We start from the raw sequence: 11215 nt of genomic DNA, 5'->3' as shown, positions 1-11215 counted from the left end.
AGAATACCTTACTCAAGGACTGCTACACAGTTGAGGAATCAAACCCATAACATTACGGTCATGAACGTAACATCATAACCACTAGGCCACGCGCCTTCATTTTTGCTCATAATTATAGCTTATAGCTTATAACACCTGATTTATAAATTACCAATATAATATTGTTTTTAACATTACTAGAACAGGACCAAACGTTTTGAACGTTGGGCAATACGATTGACATTTTTTGACTGCGAAAGGATGAAGGTAAAACTTGGTGAATGGCAAAGATTTAACCCAAAATGTAAATGACCGGAAAAGTTACCGCATAACATTTTAGTCCCACCCACTAACTTTTCTACAAACCTACCAACATACAATATTGATATTTAACTAATATATCAAAAAGAGTTTTATTTATATAATAATATTATCTACTTTAGGCACGAGGCCTGGGAGAAGTGCCTAGTGGATTACATTAACGCTAGTTCTCGATTGGTACTTATTTTGTCGACCTCGAAAGGATAAAAGTTAAATTCGATTTCGGTGGCATTTGAACTCAGTACGTAAAACGAGAAGAAACGCCACCCGCCATTTTATCCGGTGTGCTAACGATTTTGTCAGTTCACCGATTTAAATAATATTATAACAACGATTTCTTTATTATTTATTTATACTATTAAATAATGAAAAGACTAACAACACTAATATAACACAATAATATTAATATAAAACTAATATAAGAAAAGACTCATAATATAACAACATTGATGTAATGCTATAATGCTATATGGAGACGTGTGGAGGCTGAGTAGTTAGATTCTTGCACTCATGATCGTATGATTTTAGCCTCGACCCTTTAACCGGGCGGCACGTTTTGTTCTTGTCCAAAACAGTTCATTTCATATTGCTCCGACCACTCAGCTGGTAAAAAATGAATAATCCTGTGAGAGACCAACATCCCGTCCAATCGTGGCTATGTGGTAAGAATCACATGGTTCCGATTTCAGTCCCACAGTGTGGCGCCTTGTGCAAGTGTCTTCCATATAGCCCCAGGTGGACAAAGCCTTTGTGAGTGGAAATTGAAAAAAGCCCATCGTATATACATATATACACATATGTATCTGAGGGTGTGTGTTTGTGTTTGCCCCCCCCCCCAAGCTTACACACACACCGCATAACTTAGCGGGGCACAACCTTGAAGAATTATAGTCGATCCCAGTACTTACCTTCATTAAACCTGGTACTTTTTTTTTTATCGAACCCGAAAGGATGAAAGGCAAACTAGACGCCGGCGGAGTTTGAACTCAGAACGCCATGCATTTTTCCAGGCGTTCTAATGATTCGACCAGCTCGCTACCTTATATTGTGACGATATTGGTTTCAAACTTTGGCAAGAGATCGGTTATTGACACAAGTTTGGTTATTATGATTATATTGATCCCAATTTTCGATTGGTACTTATTTATTGACCTTGAAAGGATGAGAGACAAAGCCGAACTCGGCGGAATTTGAACATAGAATGTAAAGACGGACGAAGTACCGCTAAGCATTTTGCCTGGTGTGCTAAAGACTCTGCCAACAGCCGACTTATATTGTGACATTATTAATACCTGATGAGAAGGACTTTGTTTGGTGAGTTTCTTCCTCTGTTCGGAGAAAGATGAGCTCTGCTAATTCCACTCCTCCTCCCTACTTTTACCACAACAGTATTCACTAAGATCCTTAACGCTTCATTAGTTTATTAGGCTCATCTATGTATATGGACTTCTAATTAACACAAGTAACAATATTATATATAAGTTGAATTGAGGCGGCGAGCTTGCAGAATCGTTAGCACGCCGGAAAAAATGCTTAGCGGCATTTCGTCTGTCTTTACGTTCCACCGAGATCGACTTCGCTTTTCATCCTTTTTCGATAGATGAAATAAGTACCATTTGAGCGCTGGAGTTGATTAAATAGTAACATTTTAGTACTAGGGTCGATGAAATAAATACCAGTTGAGTCCTGGAGTTGATAAAATAAGTATCATTTGAGTACTGGGGTCGATGAAATAAATGCCATTTGAGTCCTTGAGTCAATAAAATAAGTACCCTTTGAGTACTGTGGTCGATAAAATAAGTACCAGTTGAGTCCTGGGGTAGATGTAATCGATTAGTCCACTTCCAGCATTTCTACCAAAATTTGAAATTCTTATACCTAAGTCGAACAAATTATAGTCTTAATCCTACGATAGTAAGGATAACTTTATTCGTTTTTGTCTTTTGTTTGTTTTTTTAAATCTTATCAATGAGAGTATTTTTCGAATCGTGTATCAGTTTGCTTGAAAGAAATATGAATTTATATTAATATTCTACAACGATTCCAGCACGAAAGAAATGAAGTGCATATGAAAATGATAGCAAAAATGAAAAATAAAATCCTGTATTTGTTTCCTTTATTTTTATTTTTATTATTTAATATTTTTAATCATTTATCTATATTTTCATCGTTTTTTTCTTTTACTTTTATCAAAACTCTCCTCTTTGTTTTGATTTATTTTTTTAATAGATTACATTTGTTTGTTTGTTCCAGTCGCCTCTCTCGCGTTCACAGCTGCAACATTCAGATGTCAACAAGCAAGGAAGAATTCATAGCTAAAAGTAAAAGATACAGAGAGTATTCATCATTCTACACTTTCGCATCGGCCAGGGTGGCGGAAGGGTGCATTCTGCTCACAGAAGTCTTTAAAACTTACACAAGACTCTTTATGTTTTAAAGAACTGTTATTTTGTTTTTATTTTTGTATACCTCTCTTTCCCCCCTCTCTCTCTCTTTCTCTCTCTCTCTCTTTCTTTCTCTTTCTATTAATCTTTGTCTCTGTTCCTTGTACTTAACGCGAAAAACTTTCTACTCGAGCAACCAAAATAACTTCGGTAGATAGCAAGAAATCGGTGAATAACTTGTTAAGTGTCTACCACGTAGGTATCCAGATAACCGCGTATATTTGCACTTAAAAGAGAAAAGCACACATGTATAGGCGTGCGCATAAACTTACATGTGACAATATGTATGAGTTTTTTTTATATACTTGTTCGAGTATATTTGTGTAAGAGCGATACATACATAACATTCATACACATATACACGCACACACACGCACACTCACACACATCCATGCATATGTAGAGTGGGAGGGTAAGAAGTTTGATTTTTTAATATATATAAATATATATAGAGGGAGAGGTAGACAGAGAAGGTCACTTATATATATAATGTGTGTGTGTATACATGTATACATATATGTATATGTATATAACTAACCCTAGTACATGACCGATATTATATTTCATCAAACCCGGAAGAATAAATACAAGGTTTAGCTTGGTGTTAATTGTCAGAACGTTGAGAGTTGGGTGAAATACCTTATGTTATTTTGTCGAATGTTCTTACGATTCTGCCAATCCATTAAAATTCTCAAGAGTCTTGTGAACCGTTATAAGTTATGACTCATCGCTCCCTGTGAATATTAGGAAAATGGCAAAACTATGCGGAAGATTAACCGGATGGACCTAAGAATATTTGAAGCAGACATGCAAGAGGATATGTTTATTTCTTGAAAGACATAAATTCTCAGCCACCTTGACTATGACTCCCTGCTGTGGTGGAGCCTCATACTTCCAAATTCACTTCAGTTCTAGAGACAAACCAAATGATCAACTAAAAGAAAAACATTGATATTTACCGAATAAAACATCGAGAAAGAAGAAACTTTTGAAGCTGTATTCCTTGGATTGAACGTGGAAACCATACTTTGTCATCATAACTAACGAAATGCTAACGAATCTGCTAGCTCACCATCTTAGTGGCATTTCGTCCGTCTTTATGCTCTGAGTTCAAATTCCGCCGTAGCCAACTTTGCCTGTCATCCTTTTGGGGATGATATAATGAGTACCCCAGTTGAGCACTGGAGTCGATCTAATTGGTTTTGACCGTTACCCCCAAAATTCTGGTTTTGTGCAACAATTTGAAATCAATATTACCTTATTGTTGTTGTATAATTAGGTACTGGTGCCAAACTATAGCATAAAAAATTATATAAGGACACGAACAGGGTGCCATTGTGTCATGTTTCTCTTCAAATAATATTTAGAAAGCAATCTCCATGACTAGAGTAAGAATGTTTTCCACAGAATAGGATTCTAGCTTGAATGCTTACAACGGAATGTGTTCTGCTAAAAGCATTCGAGAACCAGGTAAGCGCGTTAAAACGGACGCCATATTAGGTGTGCCACCCTTTATTTATTTTCCATCGTGGGTGTCCTAATGGTTAGAATGTTGGGTTCACATTCATAAGGTCATGGCATCCATACCTTGATTCAAAATAGTTAGCGAAAGTGCGGTGCTTTCTACTTGTTCATAGATGCATATATATGAAGACTATTCATCATGTTATGTTTATACTGAAAAGCATTTACCGATATCGGAATTGGGAGGAGTATTTAGATGGAAACACTGGGAGTATTGAGAGAGACATTCTGTCTACATAAACTCCCTGAATACGATCGTTTCGTCATTCTTCGGTAATATCCCTAAAATATTTCAACCCGAACCAAGTAGAAATACTAAAAATTTCATATCATGATGCCATTCTAGTATTGCGGGTTTCTGAAATCAACTCCATTAGTCCAAATTGTTGTTGTTATTAGAAAATCTATGGTCAACTAAATCAAGCAGATCTGTCAACAAAGGCTAGAGTGAACACGCTTTTTTTAAAGGCATATTGAATTTTAACAACATTACTTAATATGTAATTTAATTTTGAAGGCGATACGGATTGAACTGAGGGAAATTTGGCTGCTAATTCTCACAGGAAGAGAAGAAAGAACGCCAATTAATTGTTCCTTCTAGTATCTTTTCTATTGGTGTCAATCTAAAGGTCTTCATACGAATCATCAACCAATCAGTCAGATAAAACATGCTGTGATTATATGGGTCATGAACACAACGTCATTATGCTGTTAATGGATATATATATATGTCTCTACACATATACATAGATACATACATAGATTCATACATACATACATACATACATACATACATACATACATACATACATACATACATACATACATATATACATGGCGTAAAACTGGAAAGATTTCTACAGAAATTGTCAAATGAGAAATCCTCAGGCCCAGATCTTATAACGAGTTACTTGGCTAAAGGATATACATATAAACGCATACATATATATATGTATGTATATACTCATACATTTGAATAGACGGATGTGCACACACGTTTTTACGTGTAAATATTAACGTATGTTTGTGTATATGTACTTTATAAGAGTCTGCGTGTAGCTGGAGAAGCAATGTGAATTGTTGTATTCTATTTTTTATTTTTTTATTTCAGTCAATTGACTGTGGCCATGCTGGAGCATCTTCTTGAGGGTTTTTCTAGTTGAGCATATCGACTCTAGGAGTTATTTCTAGTACTTATTCTATTGATCTCTTTGCCGAACCATTAAGTGACGGGCACCCAGACACAGCAGCATCGGTGGTCAAGCGGTGACAAACACAGACACAAAAACACACATGCATGTATATATGTATACATATATATATATATACATATATATATATATATATATATATATATATATATATATATATATATATACGACGGTCTTCTTTCAATTTTCATTTACCAATTCCACTCACAAAGTTTTGATCGGCCCGAGGAAATAGTACAAAACACTTGCCCAAGGTACCACGCAGTGAGACTGAACCCAGAAGCATGTGTTTGTGAAGCCAGCTTCTTACCACACACCTACGTCCCCGCCTATGGATACATGTGTATAACGCCTATGTGTGTGTGTCTGTGTGTGGGAATGTATATATATATATATATATATATATATATATATATATATATATATATATATATATATATATATTATGAGCCAATATATATATATATATATATATATATACATATATATATATAAAATAACAGACACATCCTTCTAACACATACATACCCTACAACGAAAAATACATCTTGCATCTTTGTGATATATAATCTGTTTACCTTAGCTGATCGTTCTGTAGAGACCGGAAGTTTCTAGTCTCCTGCGGTATCTTTTGTTTTCCATTGGTTTCACTAAAGTCCGCTGATAAAGACATGTTTTAAGAAACAGGGTGCACCTAAGGACCTCCTTTTTCTCTTCACTGCACAGACACTCTCTGAGGACTGCTTCGTTGTTATTTCTAATTATGAGAGCAATTTACAGCTAATCAGATTTACTGTTTCTTGGAGTAAGTATATATATATATATATATATATATATATATATATATATATATATATATATATATATATATATATATATATATATATATATATTATGCATGTATACATATGTATGTATATATATGTGTGCGTGTGTATGTATGTATATACATACATGCATATGTGTGTGTGTGTGTGTACATGTATGTATATATGTATGTATATATACATGTATATTCTCCAGACTGAATGGTACTGCTCAGGTGTCGAAACCCAAATATCCGTGAGGCAGCTGATGATGGTGGCATATTGGATTTTTTTTGTATATGTTGAATAGTATGATTGGATTGGTGGTATGACTGTGGAATAATATTATAACACATCCTTTTGATATACATATATGTGTGTGTGTGTGTGTGTGTGTGTATAAACGTAAATGTCGAATGATGAAAATGAGTGTCCAACACCGCATTGGTGGATAGAACTTCCTTATTTCTGAATTAAGGCTACCATTGGTTTCATGTTAAGAAAACTACAAAAAATATCTCAATAACATATCAATTTTTCAAGCTGATCACATGGAGGAATGGTGTTCGTCTCCATTTTGAGTAAAAAAATTTCGTTGAATTCGCAGAGATTCTTGTAAGGAAAGCATTAAATGAAGGGGCGCGACTCTTGGATGGAATCTTTTGAGTGGTTATTTCTCTTGGGATTGACTTTTGGGTAAACTGCCGTTTCCCATCTTAAATTATATTCTGAGCGTATGTAATGTTTGTAAGCTTGTGTGCTGTGGTATTTCGCCGTGGTGCCATATTTCTTCGGTGTGTGGACTTCGTGTGTTATGTATATTCAAATTTTGCGTTCAGTGAGATTACCAGTACAGGTGATGGTTCATTTCTGAACTGTTTAAGTGTGAAATATTGTTTGTGCATGCAAGGGGAGAATATTTCATCCCTAATATTCAGGATGTTATCTGTTGACTGTATGATATTTAGTTTTTCAGTGATACACAGTTCATATTTGGTTCACTGTATTTCTTGGCTTTAGAAATGATGCTCCATTTTATCTAGGGCAGGAGTTACTTATTCTACCTTCTTTTAATGTCCCTATCCTACTTGATAGGGATGTTGCGTGTTTTTTTAATATTTTATATCTCTGAATGATACCAGGTGTTGTGTGTACCTTTCTTTGAACAGTTTCCCTTCATTCCGATATACGTCTTTGCTACTCCGTTGGGATCTGTGATCTTGGCCTTGTATAAGTTCTTTTTCTATAACCCACCATCAGTGATGGCGTGTTATAGAATGGTCTTTGCCTCGTTCTGAAGAGCTGAAAAAGTTTTAGCCCATATCCCACTAACCTTTACAAAAATTATACTCCATTTCCTTTAATAAGACCTGATTTTCTCATATCAGTTTTCTCAAAACATGTTTACATTTGTATATACTTGCATTTAAATATTGGATATAACATCATTCTTTTCACTGTCCCACACTCTCTTCTTTTTTTACATATATTGGTATTTACATGGCGATGTCATCGCGTTGTGTCTTGGAAAGTATCCCATTCACCAGTGTATGTATATTGTGTGTGTTCGTGCGAGAAATCTCTCTCTCCCTCCCTCTCACTCACTATCCCTCCTTTTTTCTCGCTCGCTTTGTCTTTTCCTCTCTGTGTGTATAGAAAGATACATACATACATACACGCACGCACACACACAAGTGAATGGATGAGTGATTGAGTGAGTGAGAGGGTGATTGAGTGAGTGAGTGAGTGAGTGAGTGAGTGAGTGAGTAATTTCTGTGACTCAAAAGAAGCAGGATATGACATTGAAGCTACCATAGCTAGGAAGTGGAGGGCTGCCAAGCGTTGCAAGTGGCAGAGGAATAGAGGAGAGACCTGGTGATAATCATTCAGGCTTGAACTCCTTCTCAAATCCTCTAAACTGGAAAGCATCAAAGAGAAAGTATGACATTTCCTCCTCAGACTGGCAACTTACTGTGGAACGATTAACGTTCGCAGACCACATCATGCCAACGACACTCCGCCTAGACGTGAGGATCTCAAATGCCAATAAATAGGTTATCATGTGTGAGCTAACCTTGCACTAGGAGAGTAACATGAAAAAAATCACAAGAGAAAATTTATCCAATACCAGTAGTTAGTAGAACAGTGCAGAAATCGGGACTGTCAGGTTTGGTGCAAGGCAATAGAAGTGGCCTGTCAAAATTTTGTGGGACATTCATTCTGCAACGCTCTAACTAAGCTTGGAGTTACAAACGTAGCAATGAGGAGGGCAATAAATTTTTTCACTGAAGCTTGGGATAAAAATGAAACTTCAGTGGTTTGCTGCTGCAACTGGGATGAAAGCTGGATTTAATCAATCTCGGTTGGGTAAAGTGAGCGAAGCAATCTGATGTTGAAACGCCCGAAACCTCGTGAGACCCAGGAACATCTTTGCGATGTTTACCATTTGCAGATGTTCACACCTTTTTACCATAAGAGTGATGTTTTCTCCACGGTAACTGCAGTGAATTTGCCTTTTAGCAGTTGAAATATATAACAAACATATTTCAATTAGCCTAAATTCTGCTCATACCTAAATGCTGCTTTGCGCGAACGCTTCGTTGTTTACCTCGATCGGATGATCTACTGGCGCAAATTAGTCAACGTGTTAACTGAAATATATATAAAGCTACGACTTCATTAACTTCATTCAGAGTTGCCTTTCTTAGGTACATCTCATTGACAAGAGTAAAAAAAAAACCCACAAAATATCGATGTCTGAAATTCCTAATAGATGGCGACACTGAACGAATTTTTACACATTTTACTATAAGAAAGACTTTCTCCCCGCCGTAACTGCAGTGTATTTGCCTTTTGGCAGTTGAAGTACGTGATAAACATATTTCAACTAGCCTAGAATCAAAAAGAGTTTAAGTGTTTTAATGTCATGAATTATTTAATTTTACACGTATTTCACTAGCGAATACTGGTATGTTATGCAATGATAATTAGATAAGGAATCTCATAACAGGATTGAGACACCACATCTTCAGAAGAATATAGTATTTCAATTCAGTACTACGTACCAACATATCTTGACTAATGAAATATACTCACAAACAAAACAAGAGTTTTACGTTAAGAAAAGGTATTGCTTAAGCATATAAACACTTCTCACTTTGTCTTGCCCCATTATTGATAGAGTATTAGGGGCACCGTCATGACAGACAATTACTCGTGGAATTTTACTATTAGTGAAGTCCAAGAGTCAACAAACTCTACAAATTTGTTGACAGTCGATTTCTTCAAGAGACAGAGAGAATATAAGAAGCAGAGAAGATAAGAAGAAAATCCAACCCCAACTTTAGACTGGGGTCGAGTCTTATTTATCAACTACTTAAAGATCAAAGGAAAAGCTAATTCCTATGGGATTTGAACTCAAAGTGTAAAGAGTCATTTTTGTTTTTTCGACGCTATATAGACTCTTCCAAATTGGCTACGTAAACGTATATAAACGTAAATAATTCCATAGATGTGGGCACTGTCGTATGGTTTAGAAGTTCGATTCGCATAACTGAGGGCCAATGTTCAATTTCATTGCGTAATATCTTTGTATAAATGTCTCATAACTTAGCTATGGATTGGCTCAAGCTTTAGAGGGAAATTGAATGGGGATAGATTGTGTGAAAGGGGACAATGGACACTGGGCTGTATTTGTAATGCAAATGGTAAATCCTTGTCATACTGTGCCTCACTGATTCGATTTGTGAATTATGTACAAATGTCTGTAGAATATTCAGCCACTTAGACAATTTGATGTAGAACCTAGTAGACAACTGCAATACTCATCGACGACACCGGCGGAGATCCATTTACTAAGTTATTAAATAATACAATTTATGTACGTTGTAATTTCACGATATCAATTTCTTAAAAATAATATGATTCTTTCTCACTCTCTCCCTCTCTCTACTTTTCTCCTTCTTTCACTCTCTCACTTTCTCTGTGTGGATTCCACCAATGTGTGTATGGATATGTACATTATTTTCTTCTGCAGCATGTGTGTATAACTAATTATATTGGTAAATAGATTTATAATTTCAGGGCTTCACCTTTATACGGACTCATATATGTATACATACGCTGTGTACATATGTATATCGGTGCGCATGATAATGTTTCGGTATGTATGTATATGTGTATATATGTCTGCATACATACATATATATATACATATATACATATACACATATACATGTGTGTATATATGTGAGCATGTATGTATGCACTCGCATACATTTGCACATACACTCGCCGACACACACATACATACACATATATAATTAAATATGGATGTCAATGCGTGCAGTTTACAATTCTTACTTAATTGAACGGATATTTTATGTAAACAGTAACAGTAACAACTAAAATTGTAACGACGATATTAACGACCGTCACGACAACAACAATAATAATAATGAAACTAAAATTGAAACCCAGTGTCTTTAATTACAAACCACCAATTTTACTGACAGTTTTTAAACAGCATTCAACAGATATTCATCACTAATTGCAGGTGCTTGGAATAAATTCTAAGAGTTGGTATTGTTAAGGTGGTGAGGTGGTAGAATCATTAGCAGGCCGATCAAAATGCTTAGCAGTATTTTATCCGTTTTTACGTTCTGAGTTCAAATTCTGCCGAGGTCGATTTTGCCTTTCATCCTTTCGGAGTTGATAAAATAAGTACCCGTTGAACTCTAAAGTCAATGTAATCGACTGACCTACTTCCTTGAAATTACTGGCCTCGAGCTAAAATTTGAAACCAATATTTAATATTTACTATGGGAAGACATGTTTGATGGGGGTTTTAGAATCTTTAATACTGTTGTATCCATACCGTTCTAAGTTCAAATCCCATAGTTTCATATATTATATTTTTCTTTTTGTAGTT

This window comes from Octopus sinensis, linkage group LG11 (genome assembly GCF_006345805.1).
Source record: "Octopus sinensis linkage group LG11, ASM634580v1, whole genome shotgun sequence".
In the NCBI taxonomy this organism is placed as follows: Eukaryota; Metazoa; Mollusca; class Cephalopoda; order Octopoda; family Octopodidae; genus Octopus; species Octopus sinensis.
The sequence above is the reverse complement of the archived record's forward strand: the minus strand, read 5'-3'. Positions refer to the sequence as shown.